The sequence below is a fragment of the Canis lupus genome, chromosome 5 (genome assembly GCF_003254725.2).
Source record: "Canis lupus dingo isolate Sandy chromosome 5, ASM325472v2, whole genome shotgun sequence".
Taxonomy (NCBI): Eukaryota; Metazoa; Chordata; class Mammalia; order Carnivora; family Canidae; genus Canis; species Canis lupus.
In genome coordinates this window covers 6,868,753-6,889,221 of record NC_064247.1, presented here as the reverse complement: position 1 = coordinate 6,889,221, position 20,469 = coordinate 6,868,753, and positions in this window count along the sequence as shown.

Genomic DNA, 20,469 nt, shown 5'->3' with positions numbered 1-20,469 from the left:
CTGGCGGTCAAGGACACCAGTGAGATAGTGGAGGCAGGCTGCAAGTTCCTCTTGCAGTGAGCGAGGTGGTTTCTCATTGCTGTGTCCTTAGTATTGCAGCTTCCAAAATTCGAGTTTTGGCAGATCAGGAAGGGGAAAGATTGGCAACCCCCCACATTATCCTCAGGTTTCTATATTTGCCTTGCGTTCAGTGTGTCTGCCATCTTCATTCCCAGAGACTTTGAGAAATTTGACAAACCTATGACACCTACGAGGATAATATTCCTGCACTTTCAAAATGACTCCACCTCCTAGAATAATAGGATGGTTGATTCATTAGGGGAAAAGGCTGCGAGTGGAAGTGTGTTCAAGATGGGACAACTTCCTATGACTTGAATAGCATGGGAGGATTTCAAAACACAAACTTTTCCTAATGGATGGGGCTCACACCTTTGTCATCTGCCAGCAGGAGCTACATTTCTTTTTTTTCCTCTTTTTTTTTTTCTAAATCTATTGGTTTGCAGGGCAGATTATATTGTTGGAAGCCTCGCCTGTCCTACGACTTTAACCAAACTGCCTCTAACAACAGCACAGAGAAGGTGAGGGAGCTATTTAAAGTGGCAAAGTCAGTTGGAGGCAGCTGTTGACAACTACTGTAGTTCCCCAAGGCAAGGTTTTGTCGGTGGATGTATGTTCTGCTGCATAAATAGACATTGAAGATTTTTGTATGCGGTCATGAAAAGCCATGTGGCACTATGTTTGGACCTGTTAGAATAGTGAAAAGGGAGTAATTCCATAAGTCAGATGGTCCTGTCATATCCTTTCCCGGCCAGGGTTGCCCTGAGATAACTGAGGTGCTTTTGTATGCTTTTTTGATCTAGAAGTTATAGAGATTATAGCAGAGACCCCCGGTGGTCACAGTTTCAGCAGGTCCTGACCACAGACTTCAGCTCTTCTGTTGATCCATCCAGATTGTGTCAAAGTTGGTATTGGATCTGCTTGGGTAGGTCAGAGCAAGCTGAAGTTCCCTTCCTGCGAAGGACCTGGCACATGGAGAGCCCTCTTTTAACAAGAATGGTTGGTAATTTAGATGGTACTTGGCGGTCCAAGATGTGTTCACTCAGCCCCGTCTAAGAAGTGGAATGCAGCTACGTCTCCCTTAATACCTAATTATGGGCTTTCACTGAACTAGAAGCTTAGCTCAGGCTTCTGTTTTGTTTGGACCATGATTTGGGATGATTCTTGTATTCTTGCTATTTTAAAATAAGCAATAAAGCAGACATTTCAGGACTCTATGAAGAATCTAGACAAGTGAAAGAAAGCATTTTTTTCTTGGGATCCTTTGTTATCTATACAAAATGGGATTAAACAGTATTTATGTTTTATCCACATTGACTTCAGCCATTGTGCTTGTGAGATTTGTTGTTTTTCAAACATCCGAGCAGTTCCAGATCACCCACTTTTGGGGGGATGGTAAGTGCAGAACTAGAGTTTTGTCCATACTAGCTGACTGCTCCCTCATGAGACCTTCTGACCTCTATTATTATCTCCCTGGATACAGATATGATTGGAAACCTTGAGACTCCTTTGCACTCCTTCATCTTTATTTCAGGGAAATCAATTAGCAGACCCCTTGATTTCTAGTAATAACATTAAACCCTAAGCAGGGAATCACATGTTCCATTTGTTGCAAGGTGTGGAATTTACCTTCTGGGAAATATGCACATAGTTCTTGTTGTGACTATCACTTTAACAGAAATCAGCCACAATTTGTGGATTTCATTTGTTTCTTTGCAAAAAAGGGAAAAATCATTAGTTGTGTGGGGTTGGCAGAGATTTCTCAGCCCATAAACTGAAATCTGACCACTATTCTTCCTGGATTCTTAGGAAGCAGATGCCATCATTCTAATTTTAAAAATATAAAGCAAACTTTGTTTAGACAAAATGAGTAACTAGACTATTTCTAGAAGTGGAAACCCTCTATAAAACCAAAGTTAAGATTCTTCACACCAGTATGATATTTTTCCCCCTATTAATTTCTTTCTTGAAAAAGGAGTGGGGGCGGGAAGCTATACCATTTGGAGTGAATTAAGCTCAGGGTGATTTTTGGAGTAATGAGCTCTTTTTTGACATGAAATATCTGACTTTTATTGGGTTGAATCATAACCTCTGTAGGGATGTCAGAGCGACTGAACAAGATGGAGGCTATTAGATGTAATTATTTTCTTGAACTACTATTATTCTAACTACATCTCAGAGAATATTTATTTAAAAATATTTGTCAGTATATAATTTGTGTAAATTTATTGTTTATCAATATAAAAACACACATTTTTAGCTTTGAGACATGCGCTCTTTCATTTTTAGAAACCTGAAGAATGTAGGCTCTTAGAAGCTATCAGCTTTTAGAAATGTTTAGAGTTGAGTTCATCAGCCTTATGTTGCCATGTCCTGTTCATCGTGGAGGGCTTGCAGAAGAAGGCTAACTGCCCTTGAGATGTACTATGAACCGCCTAGGCTGAATGCATTGGACTTGGAGTCATATATTGGTTTGAAAACATAACCTTGGACAGCTTATACCCCTTCTCAAAGTTCCAGTTTTCTCAGAAGCCAAGCCTTAAAGAGGTACTAGAAAGATTAAATGGCATATATATGTGAAAGAGTCTAACAACATTCTCCATTAATAGTAGGTGGCCAAAAAATGTTAGTTGAATCTGAATCTATTTGCAAAGTAAACTGATTAGGAAAGCTTTTTTGGCTTCCCTTGACTCGGCAACCAGATTACTTTGGTTGGAGTACAACTGCCTGGAGGTTTAAGAAAAGCACAAAAGCTGTATGCATTTATGTGACAGCCCAGTTCTGAGAGGAGAGATGTGAAATCGTAAAACACTGAAGAATAATGTATTCTGGCTAAACGAGACCTATATAGCCTTCCAGGAGCTCCTGTTATTAGCCAGGCTTGTCAAGAACTAATCACTAGCTTTCAAGTTTTGTAAAGCTATTCTGAAGGGTTACTTTAACCTTACCATACACAAAAATGTTTGTATTGCTACCCACTGATAAGAAAACTATTAGCATTCATTAAGTACAGCCATAAATCTCTCTCTCTTGGAAGAGCAATAACGCAGCCTTCCAGCTGCCATAATGAATGCAGTGTTTAATCTCTCCTTGGGAGAGTGTCCTAACTTCAGACCTCTACTACAGTTAGACACTCTGGAAAGAGCATGGCATTCTGGGAATGAGACCGATGACAAAGGGGTGACCCTCCTGCTTGAGTTGGGATCCAGAAAACATTTAATGAGGACATACTAGGAGTGGCAGATGCTAGAAGAAGGAACTTTTTTTCTGTATTAGCTCATTTCACCTCATTACTACCATCCAAGTTATTACTACCATCCAACTACCTACCAATGTTACGGAGAAGAAAAGAGAGACTCAGAATGATTGACTTATCAGTCCAAGATAAGACACAGAATATAGCATAAGCATAGTAGAAGTTCAAATTTAGTTGTCTCTGACTCTTGAGCCCAGAGTATTTCATGATACTGGATGCTGTCCCTAAGGGCAGTGCTTTATTTCTTATTCTTAGATATCAGACATCTCTGGGTGAGAAGTGTGTGATCTCCACGGTAGAACGTGGAGGATTGGAGCTGTGTTTCTATTTTAGAGAACATTTGTAGCAGATAATGTGGAGTCTTTTCTCTCTCACTTTGCTGACACACTGTCTCAAGTTTTCCACGGAAGAACAGCATCCCTGGGTTGAAGTATTCTTAAACACACTTCCTCTGTGAGTTCTGCTCTCTACTTCCAAGCTCCCTGAGTGGAAAACACCTGGTGTCCCATGTGATCTGTTGTAGCTGCAGAGCTGAGATAGGGAGGATCAAAACCAATGGTCCAGAGACAGAGATGCATTTCTTTATGGAACAATAAGAAAGATACCATAAGGTGTGCTAAATTATCAAGGCCTAGAGAATTGAATGGCTCCTTGTCTTCTTCGTCCATAAGTTTCTTCCACAGGAATCTAGATTTCCAACATTTTATAACCTCTTAGTTTCTTGAGCAGATGGCAATAAATGATCTTCACTACCAAGGGGATCTGAAAGAAAAGAAAATCCAACTCTTTCAAAAGTCTAAAGACGTAACATTCCCATTGGTACTATCAACCTCAGTAGTGACTATTCTCATGATAACCATCTGTAAGGCACTTTCCACCCATGGGAGAAGATGAAATATAAAGGTTATCATACTGGAATTGTTAAGCACCAGAGTACTGCTTTGATGATTTCATCTAGAAAAATTGAAAGTCACTTTAACCATAAGCTTCAGAATGTAGAACAGTATAGTATACACAAAATGGTGAACACTGGCCTTTTAGTTCAAGAAGGAAAACAAAAACAAAAGCAAGCAATCAATATAAAACGGTTCGATATTTAAGAAAACTAAATTGAAATTGGCACCGATAAACTTAACTGACAAATCACATTAGAAGATGGAAGTCCTGTCTCTGGGGTAGAGAACTGGCATCTGGATTGGGGTTGTCTTCCCAGGAGAATGATGGCTCCATGCATGGTGACATGGACTATACAAGTTCAGTTTTGTTTCTCTGGCAGTTTGCCCCTGTTTGATCAATTCATAAAGTTATGCTGAAATGTGAGCTTCAAGCAAGCTTCCTATGTGATCACTAGAGTTGGTGTAACATTTTATTTAAGCTTTACATGTTTCACCTGCATGAATTCACTTGTACAAGACATGTATTCTATGAGAGGGAAAAGGAAGTGGGGAAATCCCAGGTAAAAGGAATGGTTCTTATAATCATTTCACTTTCTCTGCAATTTTTAAGTCTTTAACTACATTGTGAGTCATATTTGTACTATTTCACCCCCGTAAGAAAGAAATAGTAGGACTATCCGTGCACTGTAAGGAGAAAAATGTATGTATGCACATAAGTGTATAAGGGGGTGGGACAGGATAGAAATCTCTCTTCAAATGAATTCAGAACTAAATCTGGGTGATATTATCATGCCTAGTAAACTATGGAAATGGTATTTTAGTCTCAATAGGAGTTAAGCATTTGCATGTGCTTTCAGCTCCCTTAAGGCACTTCAATAAATAAATAAATAAAAGATTATTAGTTTCCTCTCTAGGAAGAGAGTTGGACACATTCCACAGTTGAGGATGCGAAGGCCCTGAAAGGTCAATGATTGGAAAGGGGCCAGAAACGGTGGTCAGGTTTCATGTTTCTTTTCAGGTCTAACACCTGCTGCAGGGAGGTGCTTTCTGTCCTGTGGCTTGTATTCTTGCTTCTTTATTGATAGGAAGCATATAGTAGGAAAAGAAAAGCGCTCAGTTCCCGCCTACGCCATGAGATAGTATAAGCACTCTTTACCTTTGGGAATGACCATGTTATCATAAACCTGGACGAAATTTTTTCTCCTACTAATTTATGCTCTACAAGCAGAGATAGTTGTTGAGGTTTTGACGGGCTGCAAGAGTAGAGGAGTGATAGTGTTGAGCAGGGGCCAGGGATTTTTCCCGTGGACAGCTTACCCAGGATGAGGAAGAACATGGATTATAGCAGCCAGCTGCAGAGAATGCTGGGAATTGCTCTGAGGAATTAGGCTCTGGTAGATATTCATCAAATAGCTGCAGCCATCCAACACTTAGTGTGCTCAGACCTTAAAATCCCTCCAATTTGGTGTTTTATTTGTCATTTTATTAATCCAACTAGTTAAAAATTCTGGCTATCATTTTATTTGTGCATTTTTACATAGTGCAAGGAAAATCTGTTAGTCAAACACAATGGATTTGATTTTGGCTCATTGGGTGAAATACTGCCCCAGTTTTTCCATGTGTTACTCTCCCATCCTCCCCATCTAGATTTCCTTATTTACATGAAGCTAATCTTATATATGGGTGGTACGGAAGCTGAAGGACAAACTATATCCCTTGAGAACTTTCCTCAAATTTGCTGTATAATTAAAAGTGGCAAACAAGGTGTGTGAATCAATATGGTGGCCTGATAATAGAAATTTTAAAAGTGTGGGATTGGAAATAAGGTTCCATTTTTCCCAGCTGCCCTTTATGGTGCCCCCAGGTTTTACTGAAAGTCTTAAAATCATTATTAAAGAGTATTAAAAGAACTATTAAAATGAGAAAAATATGCGCTATGAGATATGTTCTTTTGTATCAGAATCATAAAACTGGTGTTTCAATTCATGCTCATTCAACTAACAGATGTGTAGGGGCATGTCCTTGTAGCTTTAATAAACATTTCTCTGTAGACTGTTGACATTGAGCATATTTACATGAGCTTATTTATGAAAGATATATCTTCTTTGGAAAATTGTCTGCTCAAGCACTTTGCTATTTTTATTGGATTATTTATTTTCCTATTGAATTGTAAGAAAACTTTATATACTTGGATATAAAACCCTTACTATGTATGTAATATTCAAATATCTTCTCTTAGTTGGTAGTTTTTCTTTTCATTCTCTTAATGTGTTTCAAAGAACAGAGTTCTTAATTTTGATAAGAAATTGGATTGGTAAGAAGTTGGATAAAATCCAACTTATATATCTTTCTTTCAAGGATTGGATTTTAATGTTTTCTCTAAGAATTCTTGGACTGCCCCAAAGTCATGGTTTTCTTTATTTTTTTCTAATAGTTTAAGAATTTTAGGTTTTACATTTTGGTCTCTAATCTATTTTGAGTTAATTTTTATAGATGGTGTGAGATAAAGATCAGACCTCATATTTTTGCATATGGATATGAATTATTCCAGTACATTTGTTGAGGAGGCTGTCATCTCTTAAATATTTTATTTATATATTTATTAGAGAGAGAGAAAGAGAGAGAGAGAGAGAGAGAAAGGCAGAGACACAGGCAGAGGGAGAAGCAGGCTCCATGCAGGGAGCCCGACATGGGACTCAATCCGGGGTCTCCAGGATCACGCCCTGGGCTGAAGGTGGCGCTAAAGCGCTGAGCCACGGCAGCTGCCCAAGGCTGTCATTTCTTGATTAATTTAATTTGAATCTTTTCAAAGATCAGTTGTTCACATATGTGTGGTCTGTTTCTGAACTTTTAATTCTGTGTTATTGGTATGTCAATATCATGCTGCCTTGAAGTCAGGTAGAGTAAGTCTTCCAAGTTTGTTCTTTTTCAATGTTGTTTTGGATACTCTGTTTACATAATTATTTTAGAATTAGCTTCTCAATTTTCAAGAAAGGTAAGATTTTAATTAATATGGTATTGAACGTAGAATTAATTTGATAGCAGTTAACATCCTAACATACCAGATTTCTGACCCACGAACATCGTATATATGTTTGTCTGGATCTTTTAAAATTTCCGTCAAGAGATGCCTGGCTGGTTTAGAGGTTGGGCGTCTGCCTTCAGCTCAGGGCATGATCCCGGAGTTCTGGGATGGAGCCCCAAATCGGGCTTTCTGCTGGAGCCTGCTTTTCCCTCTGCCTATGTCTCTGCCTCTCTCTCTCTGTGTCTGTCAAGAATAAATAAATAAATCTTTAAAAAAAATTTCCTTCAAGACTATTCTTTTTAGTTTTCAGTGTACAGGTCTTACTTATATCAGATTTATTTCTCAGATTTTATATTTTTGATGTTATGTAAATGATATTTTTGCCTTATATTTCTGATTGCTTATTGCTAGTAGAGATATAATTGATATGTTGTATCTTCATTTATTTTAAAATATTTTCTAATTTCCCTTTAGATTTCTTCTTTGATCCATTGATTAGTTGTTGATTAGTATATTAGTTAGTTTCCAATATTGGAGATTTTTCAAAGATCTTTCTGCTTCAATTCCTAATTTTTTTCTAATATGGCTAGAGAAGATACTTTGTATGACTTAAAATATTTTAAATTTAATTATTTTATGATTAAAATATGGTTCACCTTGGAAAATGTTTAGGGCATATTTGAGAAAAAAAGTGCATTTTGCTTTCTTGAATGGGGTGTCAATTAAGGCCACATTGGTTGATATTCAAGTGCTCCAATCTTTATTTTATTTGTATTTTTTCTATCAGTTATTGATATTATTTATAGGAGGATATTGAAACCTTACAATAATTGTGGTTTGGTCTTTATCTCCTTGAGGCCCTATTAGTTATTTTTATTTTTTTCATATTAGATTTTTCACCCTATTAGACTTTTTTTTCTAAAGAGCAGTTTTTGGTTCACAGCAACATTGAACAGAACATCAGACAGTTCTCATATTTCCTATATCCCTCCATCATATATAGCCTCCCCCATTATCAACAACCCACTCAGGAATTGTACATTTGTTAAAAATTATGAACTAAACTGACATATCATTAATCACCCCAAATCCATATTTTATATAAGGGTACACTCTTGGTATTGTACATTTGGTGGGCTTTGACAGGTATATAATGACATGTATCCACCATTAGCATATAATACAGAAGAGTTCCAATGCCCTAGAAATGCTTTGTGTTTTGCCTATTTATCCTCCCTCCCCATTAATGTCTAATGATCACTGATCTTTTATACTGTCTTCATAGTTTTGCCTTTTCCAAAATGTCATAGAGTTAGGATCCTATAGTTTGTAACTTTTATGGATTGGCTTATTTCAGTTAGTAGTGTACCTTTAAGATTCTTTCATGTCTTATCATGACTTGTTACCTTATTTCTTTTTAATACTAAATAATATTTCATTATATGCATGTACCACAGTTATTCATTCAGTTACTCAGTGAGATTTTGGTTGCTTCCAAGTTTTTGCAGTTATGAATAAAACTGCTATAAACATCTGTTGGCACCTTTTTATTTGGATACCTTCAAATTTTCAATGCCTTTATATACATACCAAGGAGTGGAATTACTATATCATATGGTAGCCGTATGTTTCATTTTGTAAGAAACTGAAAAACTGTCTTCCAATGGCCCTACCATTTTATCACTGACACCAGCATAGAAGGAGAGTCCCTATTGTTTCATATCCCTGCCAGGATTTGGTGTTACCAGTGTTTTGAAATTTTGTCATTCTTATAGGTGTGTGTAGAGGTATCTCATTGTTGTTTTAATTTGCAATTCCTTAATGGCAAATAATGTGGAACATCTCTTCATTTGTCTATTTGCCATCTTTATATCTTCTTCATTGAAGTATCTTTTCAGATCTTTTGTTTTTTAATCGGGATGTTTGTTATCTTATTGTTGGGTTTGTTTTTTTTTTTAAGATTTTATTTATTTATTCATGAGAGACACAGAGAGAGCATTGTTGGGTTTTAAAGAGTTCTTTGTATATTTTAGATAGGCTTTTTATCAGATACATCCTTGAAATTACTTTATTCTAGTTTGTAGCTAGACTTCTCATTCTCTTAATTGTGTCTTTCATGAAGCAGATTTTTAAAAAACTTTAATGAAGTTGATTTAAGTAAATATTTCTTTTTTAAAAATATTTATTCATTTTAGATAGAAAGAGAGGATGTGTGTGTGTGTGTGTGTGTCTGTGTGTGTGTGTGTTAGAGTAGGAGGAGGGGCAGAGGGGAGAACCTTCACACAGATTCCCTGCTGAGTGCAGAGCTTGACCAGAGGTGCTTGATCTCATGACCTGAGCAGAAACCAAGACCAACTGGGTTGAGTCAACTGCCTGAGTGACTCAGGTACCCCAATCAAATATTTACTTTATGAATTGTGCCATTGTTATTATATTTTTAAAAAATCATTATGAGACCCAAGGTCATCTTGGGTCATCATCAAGATTTTTTCCTATGCTGTCCTCTAGGAGTTTTAATTTTGCATTTTACATTTAAGCCTATGACTAATTTTGATTTAGTTTTTGTAAAGGGTGTAAGGTTGTGTCTATACTATTTTTCTTACATGTAGACATCCAGCTTTCTAGCATCATGTTGAAAAGACTATCTTTCTTCGTATGTATTACATTTACTCTTTTGTCAAAGGTCAATTGACCATATTCATGTGGGCATATTTCTAGGTTCTCCATTCTCTTCCATTGATCTAATGGTCTATTCTTATGTCAGTACCATACTGTCTTGATCACTGTGCTCTTATAGTAACTCTTGAAATCAGATAATATTGGTCTTTCATCTTTGTTCTTTTCCTTCAATTCTGTGTTGGCTACTCAGAGTCTTTTGTCTATCTGTATACCCTTTAGAATCAGTTTGTCTGTATCCACCAAATCACTTCCTGGGATTTTGATTGCATAGAATCTATGGATCAAGTTGGGAAGAACTGACATTTTGACAATATTGAGTCTTCCTGTTCATGTATATAAAAATTATCTTCATTTTTCACTTGTTTTCTTTGATCAGAATTTTATAGTTTTTCTTACACATATCTTGTACATATTTTGTTAGATTTATTACCCATGAATTTCATTTTGGGGGGATGCTAATATAAATGGTATTGTGTTTTAAATTTGAAAGTCCATTTGTTTATTGCTGAAAGTAATTGACTTTGGTGTATTAACCTTTTATCTATAGGTCACAACCTTTCTGTAATTGCTTATTTTTAAAAATAATTTTAATTGAAACTTTGGAATTATTTATATAGACAATAATCTCATCTGCAAAAAATGTGGTTTTATTTCTTCTTTCCTAATCTGATTTCCTTTCCTTGTCTTACTGAACTAGCTAGGACTCCCAGTGTGATATTGAAAAGTATGTCTGAGAGGGGCCATCTATTCCTGATTTTAGCAGGTTTCTGCTTCTGGTTTCCCACCATTAAATATGATGTTAGCTAGGGTTTTTGCAGATGTTCTTTACCAAGTTAAGGATGTTCTGCACTATTTCTAGTTTGCTGAGAGGATCCTATTAGTTTTTGCCTCATATATTTTGAAACTATGTTATTAGGTACATAAATGTTTAAAATTTTTATTAATCCCTCCTGATGATTTGATGCTTTCTCATTATTGAATAATCAGTCCCTTCTAAAATTTTTGCTCTAAAATCTACATAGCCTCATATTAATGTAGCCACCATTCCCGCTTTCTTTTGATTTTTAAAAATCTTTTTATTCTGATCCATTTATTTCTTTGTATTTAAAGTGTATTTGTAGGCAGCGTATAGTAGCGTATAGTAGGATATTCCTCTTTTTTTTTTTTAAAGGTTTATCTACTTATTTTGAGAGAGAGCGAGAGAGATAGAGAAAATGTGTGGGTGGAGGGAGGATCAGAGGAAGAGACCCTTCAAGCAGACTCCCCATTGAGTGAAAGAGCCTGACCCAGGGCTTGATCCCATGAACCATGAAACTGTGATCTGAGCTGACACCAGAGTCAGATGTTCAACTGACTGAGCCACCTAAGCACCCTGGATTTTACATATTAAAACCAAAATATTATCCTTGCCCTTTTTTTGGGGTAGTCTACTTATATTTAATGTGATTACAATATGGTCAGCTTCATGAATTAAATCTTGCTAATTGTTTACTATTTGTCTTTTCTTACTTTGCTTCCCCTTTCCTATTTTTTCTGACTTCTTTTTGATTAATTGAATATTTTTATGACTCAATTTTATTTCCTTCATTTAATATAACTATGACTATTTTATAATTTTACTGGTATCTTTGGAGTTTCTAGCATATGTCTCTAACTTCCTAAAATTCACCTTCCAGTAATATTATGCCACATTACATATAGTATGTGAATATTATAGTAATATATATATATATATATGCAAGAATATGTATTACTTATCCGTATGCTATAAACTCCACATTATTATCATTACTTAAACAATAACTTGTATTTTTTTGTATTTAAACAATAAAAAAATCACATATTTACCCCTTTATTTGTGGTCCCTCTGTTGCTGTATTTTTATCTGGTATTAGATTTCTTCCTGCTTATAATACTTTCCTTAATATTTCTTGTCATGGAAGTCTTTTGGTGAAGGAATTTTTAACTTTTGAATGTCTGAAGAAATCTTTATTTTTCATTTATTTTTGAAGGATATTTTCACTGGGTATAGAATTACAGATTGGCATATTTGTTTCTCTATCAACACTTTAAGGAAATCACTCTACTCTTTTCTCATTTGCATTGCTTCCTCTGAGAAATCTGTGCCATCTATTTATTTTATGTTTTTCCCCCTGGCTACTTTTAAGACTTTCTCTTTATGATTTGTGTTTGCAATCTTATTCTCATATGCTTTAAGCTTTTTAGTTTTCTTCAGATTTCTTGCATATGGCATTGACTCAACATTTTGATTCTCTGTATTTCTGCTTATGAAATTCAGAAATGTTTTAGCCATTATTTCTTCAAATATCTTCTCCTTTATCTTTTAAATATCTTTTCCTTTACCTTTCAAGTATTATTGTTACATACATTATTTAGGCCAAATGGATGTGACCCACAGATCACTGATAGTCTTTCATTTCTTCAGATATTTAAAATTTCTGTGCTTTATTTTGGATCATTTCCATTGCTATGTCATTCATTGATACTTTCTCCTACAATATCTAATCTGCTTTTTGTCTTATGTATATCTCATGTCAGACATTTTATATCTTTTGGTTTAAAAAGTTTGACTCAAAAAACCCACCCAAAATAAAAAGTTTGATGTGGTCATTTATGTCTCCCACATTTTTGTTATGTTTTTATGAACATAGAGAATGTAGTTCTAGTCAGTATTTCAAGATATTTACTACTAATTCTAGCTTTCCTAGCCATTCTAGTTCCCTTTTAATTTTTTTAAAGATTTTATTTATTTATTTATTCATGAAAGAGACACACAGAATGAGAGGGGGGCGGAGAGAGGCAGAGACACAGGCAGAGGGAGAAGCAGGCTCCATGCAGGGAGTCTGATGTGGGACTTGGTCCTGGGACTCCAGGATCATGCCCTGGGCGGAAGGCAGGCACTAAATCACTGAGCCACCCAGGGATTCCCCTAGTTCTGTTTTAATTCAGTGTTTTTCTCTTGTTTATGGATTGTATTTCTTGCTCATTTTGATGACTAATAATACTTGATTGCATAAATTATACCTTATAAGTTGCTGGATATTTTTGTAGTTTGTATAGATATCTGTGAGATTTGTTTTAGGATACAGTTAAATTGCTTGGAAACAGTTTAATCCTTTTTTTTTTTTTTTTTTTTTTTTTTTTTTTTTTTTTTTTAAGATATGCTATATGGGATCAGAGTGGGCTACTTATTTCCCTCTACTCAGTCAGGACCCTTCTGTGTACTCTACATAATGTCTCATGACTTAATAGATTTTGAACTCTGTTTAGTGTGAACAGACACTTTTCAGCACAGTGTGAGCCCCACAGACTGTTGCATTAATTCTCTCAGGTGATTGTTTCCCCAACGCCACGCACACATCAATAGTCAGCTGAATTCCTAAGATGGATCCTGGGAAGACCTACTAAGCTTGTAGTGTATGTATAATTCTTCCCTTTGAAATTCTGTCCTAAATATTCTAGCCCCTTGGATTTCCTAGGACTCTCATGTTCATCTACTTAGCTCAATAAGGCCACCAAGCTCATCTTAGGTTCCTTCTTAATGTCCTGTGGACTAAAAACTCTCTTCAGGTAGTACACTAGAGCCAATCATAATGCTAAAATTTATGCATTGATTTGTCTGTTTTTTAAAGATTTATTTATTTAGTTAGTTAGTTAGTTAGTTAGTTAGTTAGTTAATTTGAGAATGGCAGAGAGAGGCAGAGGGAGAGGGAAAGAGAAACCAGAGTTGAGCATGGAGCATGATTTGGGATCAGTCTCACAACCCTGTGATCATTCTCCTGAGATCACAGCCAGAACCCAAACTGAGTCTGATACCAACTATACCACTCAGGTGCCCCTAACAATTTTGTATTTAATCTTTTAGGGATCACCATGCTTCGCTGCTTGATGTCCAATATCTTGTAAGTAATTGGTCCGTATATTTTTATTCAGCTTTTTTTTTCCCTAAAGAAATGATCAGGTTTGCATTTTATTTTTGTTATTTATTTACTTATTATTGCTGTATAGTTGACATGCAGTGTTATATATAGTTTTTAAATACTTTATTTATTTGTTCATTTGTTTATTTGTTTATTTATTTATTTATTATTTATAAAAAGAGAGATCACGAGTGGGGAGAGGGGCACCAAGAGAAGGAAAGAAGGCATCTCAAGCATACTTAGTGCTGAGTATGGAGCCTGACTCAGGGCTTGATCTCATGACCTTGAGATCATGACATGAGACCAAATCAAGAGTCAAACACAACATTGAACCACTCAAGCACCCCAACATCCATGGATATATTTATTCAGTTTTTAAATTGTTTCAGTTGGGAATGTGAATCCAGTCCCTGTACTTAATCTTGTTTAGAGGAAGAAATTCATTTCTGTGGGGTTCTCTTGTCATCTTTTAACTTAAATATAAGAGTGACAATAGTATAAATGCATGTATGAATCATCACTATGTCACCAGTGATTTTTATTTACTTGAATACATTAGAGTAACCCAGCACCTAGGCCAATTTAATATTATAGTGTAAGTGATCAAGAAACATTTATTGTGATCCTTGCCAATCATCCCTTCATATGAAGATAACCACTATTTTGATTCTTACTACATGAATTAATTTTGATTTAAAGTTTTATTATTGCATAATTCATATACCATATAATTCACCTATTAAAAGTATATAATTTAATGTATTTTAATATAAATAGAGATATGTAACCATCAGCACAGTCAATTTTGGAACATTTTTATCAGCTCAAAAAGAAACTCCATACTCTTTAAAAGCTATCATCTCCCCTATTAATAAGGGGGATAAAGGATAATAGCCCTAAGCAAGCACTAATGCATTTTCTGTCTCTATAGATTTGCCTATTCTGGATATGTCATATAAATAGAATCATATACTGTGTGGTCTTTTGTGACTGGCATCTTTCAATTAGCATGATGTTTTCAGAGTTCATCCAAGTTGGACTGGAGTGTGTATTTATATACTTTATTTCTTTTTAAATGAATGAATAATATTTTTATTCAATTTTTATATGAGTAATTATGCAAGATGAATAATATCCCATTTTACAGCTATACCACTTTTTGCTTAACATTTTTCTGTTGATGAACATTTGGATTGTTTCCATCCTTTGGATATTGTGACTAATGCTGCTGTAAACATTTTGTACACGTTATTGTATGGACATATGCTTTTATTTCTCTTGGGTATAAACTTAGGAGTGAAATTGCTGGGTCATGTGGTAACTGTGTGTTTAGTTCTTTGAGGAAGTGCCAGACAGTTTTTTATGAAGTATATGTACCATTTTACACTCCCACTAGCAGTGTATGAGTGTTCCCATTCTTTCATACCCTTTCTAAAACTTGTTATTTTCTGTTTTATTTTCTCTCACCATCGTAGCAAATGTCAGATGGTTTTGATATACATTTCCCTGATGATTAAAGATGCCATGCATGCTTTGATATGCTTATTGGCTATTTGTATATCTTGTTTGGAGAAATATCTATCCCATATGGTTTGCCCATTTGTAATTGGTTTATTTGTATTTTTTATTGCTAAGTTGTAAAAGTTCTTTATATATCCTAGAGAAAAGTTCTTTGTTTTTTAAAAATATTTATTTACTTGAGCGAGAGAGTGAGAGAGAGAGGAGGAGCATGAGCAGGTGTGGGGGATCAGGTCATGATCCCAGGGTCCTGGGATTGAGCCCGTCATCTGGCCCCTTGCTCACTGGGGAGTCTGTTTCTCCCTCCACCCCACCCTCTGACTCATGTACATGCTCTCTCTCTCAAATAAATAAATGAAATCTTTTTTAAATGACTTTTGAATATTCTGGGTCTTTTCCCATAAAAACTTTGGAAATCAACTAGTCAATTTCTACAAAGCAATCTACTGGGATCTGACACAGATTGCATTGAATATGGAAACCAAAATAGGGAGTATTGCCATCTTCATGATATTAAATCTTATGATTCATGAACATGGGGTTTTCCCCCATTTTGGATCTGTAATTTCTTTCAGCAATATTTTGTATTTTTTCAGAACGTAAATTTTAAACTTCTCATGTTAAATTTATTTTTAAGTATCTTATTAATTTTGATATTATTATGAATGGAGTTGATTGCTAAATTTTGTTTTCAGATTGTTCATTACTAGCATAGAGAGATATAATTGGCTTCCATATATGATTAATGTACCCTACATCTTTGGAGAACCATTTTCTTAGTTCTAGTAGCCTTTTAGAGGATGATTTAAAATTTTCTACATACAGAATCATGCTATCTGGGAATAGAGCTATTTTTACATCTTCCTTTCTAATCTGAATGCCTTTTTATTTATGTTTCTTGCCCAGTTCCCCTTGCTAGAACCTTCAGTACAATGTTGAATGCAGGTGGTAAGGACAGACATCCTTGTTTCCTTTCTGATCTTAGGAGAAACATATACAATCTTTTACCAGAAAGTATGATATTAACTGTGAGGGTTTTTTTTGTAGATGCTCTTTATCAAGTTGAGGAAATTCTCTTGTATTCCCAGATTATTAGTGTTTTTATAATGAAATGATGTTAGATTTTATCAAATGCTCTTTCTGTATCTATTCAGATGATCATATAATTTTATCCTTCTTTATGTTAATATGATTTTTGCTTTTGATTCTACTGATATGACATATTAGATTAATCAATTTTCTCATGTTAAACCAAGCATAAGTGTACATGAGATAAATTCCACTTGTTTATGGTCTATAATCCTTTGCATATGTTGATAGATTCCATTTACTAGGGTATTGTTAAGACTTTTTGCATATATATTCATAAGAGATTTTAGTCTGTAGTTTTCTTACAATGTTTTTATCTAGTTTGAGCATCAGGGTAATAAAATAAGTTGGAAAGTATACCATCTTTTTCTAGTTTTTGGAAGAGCTTATGAAAAATTGGTATTAATTCTCTTTTAACTGATAGAATTCACCAGTAAGACATCTGGGTTTGGACTTTCCTTTGTAGGTAGATATCTTTTTACTTTTTTAAAAATGTAGGCTCCACATCAATATGGGGCTCAAACTCACAGCCCTGAGATTAAGATCTGGATGCTCTACCACCTGAGCCAGCTAGGTGCCCCACGAAGTTTCTTGTTATGAATTCAATATAGGTATATTCAGATTGCCTGGTTTTCTTCTTAGTTTTGTTAGTTTATGTCTTTCTGAGAATGTGTCCATTTCATTCAATTTATCTAATTTACTGTCATACAGTTGCTCATAGTGTTCCTTTATAATTCTTATTTTTCAAAATAAGTAATAATAATACTTATTATTATGTAATATTGTCCTCTTTTTATTTTTCTAAGGTTGGTAATAATGCCTCCTTTTCCACTTTTGATTATAGTAATTTGACTCTTATTTTTAAAAGTTTTATTGATATACTGAAGTATAATTGACTTGATACAAAAATTTGATTTGATACAAAAATGAAATATGATTGATATGAAACAAAAATTATGCATACATCTTGAGTGTTTTTTTCTTTCATTGTTTTACTTGATCTAGTTAAAATTTATTAATTTTGTTACTTTTTCAAATAACCAATACTTGGTTCTATTGATTATCTGTATTGTCTCTTTTATTTAATTTATTTCTTTTCTAAAGCTTATTATGTTTTTTCTTTCTTATTGATATAAGATTAGTTTGTTCTTTTTTCCCCTGTTGTCTTAACACTATTGATTTGATTGCTTTCTACTTTTTAAAATATAGGCATTTAAAATATAAATTTTGTTATAAGTTTTAGGATAGTATAACTTCATTCCATTCATCTGGAAATACAAAATACCTTCTAATTTCCCTCTGATTTCCTGTTTACTATTGGTTATTTAAGAGTGTTTTTCATTTCCTCCCAAATGCCCTTGACCAGGACATCTTCTGTTGATATATGCTCTTAGGCTTGTACTTCTCTATATTGTGTTGAAAATGAAGTCAGATCTTTTGAGAAGAGTTTGGGAACCATGTATTTTACATCCTGCTTCCTCTTTCAGGCAGTTTTTGTGAGCCAAGGCTCTGGGGCCAGGACTGGGGACAATGAATGGTATACTTCTAGAACTCTGGGTAATATTCCAGCTTCAGAATATGAGTGTTTGGCGAAGAAGGGGGTTAGTGGCCTCACTCGTAACATGTCTCTCCTGGTGTGAAGTCGGTACCTTAGAAGCAGGGATACGAGTGATGAGGGCTCTAATATTATCAGTGGTTCTATGCCCAAGGTGGAGTCCCCATCTACTGAGTAAGGCTAGATATAGGAAGAGAAACCTCATGTCTTGGCTACACTCACCTGAAACAGCCAATTGGGCAAAGGAGGAGAAATGCTGATGTCCTGAAGTTTCTAGGAAGCTAGGCCTCCAACTCAGAGCTTATGGGAAGAGCTGTGTGTTCTTGTCTGACCCAGTATAGATGACAATTCCATCTTGCTGAGTTGGCAGGGGGATAGAAGGGAATGAGTTTCAGTTCAAATAACACAGATTATCACTATTCTTACTGAATTTTAATAGAGTTTATGAAAAAATGTTTCTTCACCTGTGGTATGCTTTTAATTTCCAGAGACTGTAAGTGGTTATTATTCTTTAAAATATTCACCAGTGTCATTGGAAAGTAGATCCATAGAACTCTTTATTTTGTCAGACTAGATTTGTATTGTTTTTGAACTTTATATAAAAGTATTTTTTATGATTACTGGTCTGAATTTTCTCCTCCGAATTTGACTTCTTTCTCTCAATATATTTGATTAATTCATGATATTAGCAATTGTTGATTTATTTTCAATATTGTTAGTATTCTAGTGTATGAGTATATCACATTTAAAAATTGACCCTAGTATTGATTATGTTTGTGTTTTTTCTGGTGTGTTGTTGTTGTTGTTGTTGTTGTTGTTATTTAGTTCTTTTAGTTCATAGAGTATTTTTGGGGTTATATATGAAAATGGTATGTACCAAAGAGATTTCAAAAATAGTGATACCAATTTGTACCATAAGCAGCTGTATATATTCTGGCTGTCTCACATATTCTCTGAAACATAACATTTTTTTTTTCTGTCATTTTAGCCATTCTGGTGGGCATATAGTGGTTTCAATGTGAGAATTTCCATTTCTTTGATGATTTATAAAGTAAATGATCTTTTCATATATTAATCAGCAATTCAATTTACTCTTTCATGAATTATCTGTTCAAATATCTGCTCATTTTTCTATGGAGTTATCTTTTTTTTTCTTTTACTGACTTTTTGTATATAAACTCTGACTGTGAATCCTTTGTCAGACTTGTTTTGCAAATAACCTCTCCCACACATTGGCTTGAATGACACTCCATTAATGGCTTATTTTGATGACCTGAAGGTCTTTCTTTTAATGTAGTATAACTTAGTAATCTTTTGATTTACTGTTAGTGCACTTTGTATCCTATTCATGAAATTTTTACCGCCTATTCTAAATTCATGAACTTTATAAATTCTTATAAGCTTTATTGGTTTTTATTTCATATTTTGGCTGTAATTTAATATGCAGTATATAATTTATCTTTATTTTAATTTTTTAAAATTTATTTATGATAGTCACAGAGAGAGAGAGAGAGAGAGAGAGAGAGGCAGAGACATAGGCAGAGGGAGAAGCAGGCTCCATGCACCGGGAGCTTGACATGGGATTCGATCCCGGGTCTCCAGGATCGTTCCCTGGGCCAAAGGCAGGCACTAAACCAATGCGCCACCCAGGGAATCCCAATTTATCTTTATTTTAGAATAAAGTAGCTTTATTGTTTTATAGTTCATATTCTATTCTATAACTCACCTGTAGTAATTTTCACCCGAATAGATGTCTGGTTGATCCAACATCATTTATCAAAAATATCATACATTCCAAATTGTTCTACAATGGCAACTTTGCCCTAATTCAAATTATTATGTGTGTTGTGGGGATGTGCATATGTGTATGTGTGTGTGTGTGTATGTGTGTTTCTGGACTTTATATTCTGATCTGTTGGTCTATATTTCCACAATTGGGCAATATTGCACTGTCAATTATTGTAGCTCTGTAGAATCTCTTGACAGTAGGTATTGTGTGTTCTGTAGTACTCTTCAACACCATATTTGGCTCTTCTTTGCCAAAGATTCCTACATGTTTGTCTAGTGTTTTGTAAATTGTATGATTTTTTATTTTTTAAATTGTTTCTACTTATGAAATATAGCTTTTATATATTCAGCCCTTGATAATTTTATTTATTGATTGCAGCAGTTTATTTCTATACTGTTTTTGCAATTTTTTATATCCCCAATTATGACATCTGTGAATAACACTTTTCTAGACACCTTTAGTTCCAGTCTTTTTTTGTTTATCATACCTTATATATGCAACAAAATTTCCCTTACAGTGATAATTAAAAATGGGGATAATGGACAGGCTTGTCTTGATTCCATTTTTAAAGGGCAAATTTTCAGTATTTGCCCATAGAAAGTTTTATTTATCCTTTTCAGGTGTTTATGCCTTTATTTTTCTTGCTTTATTGCATTATCTAAGA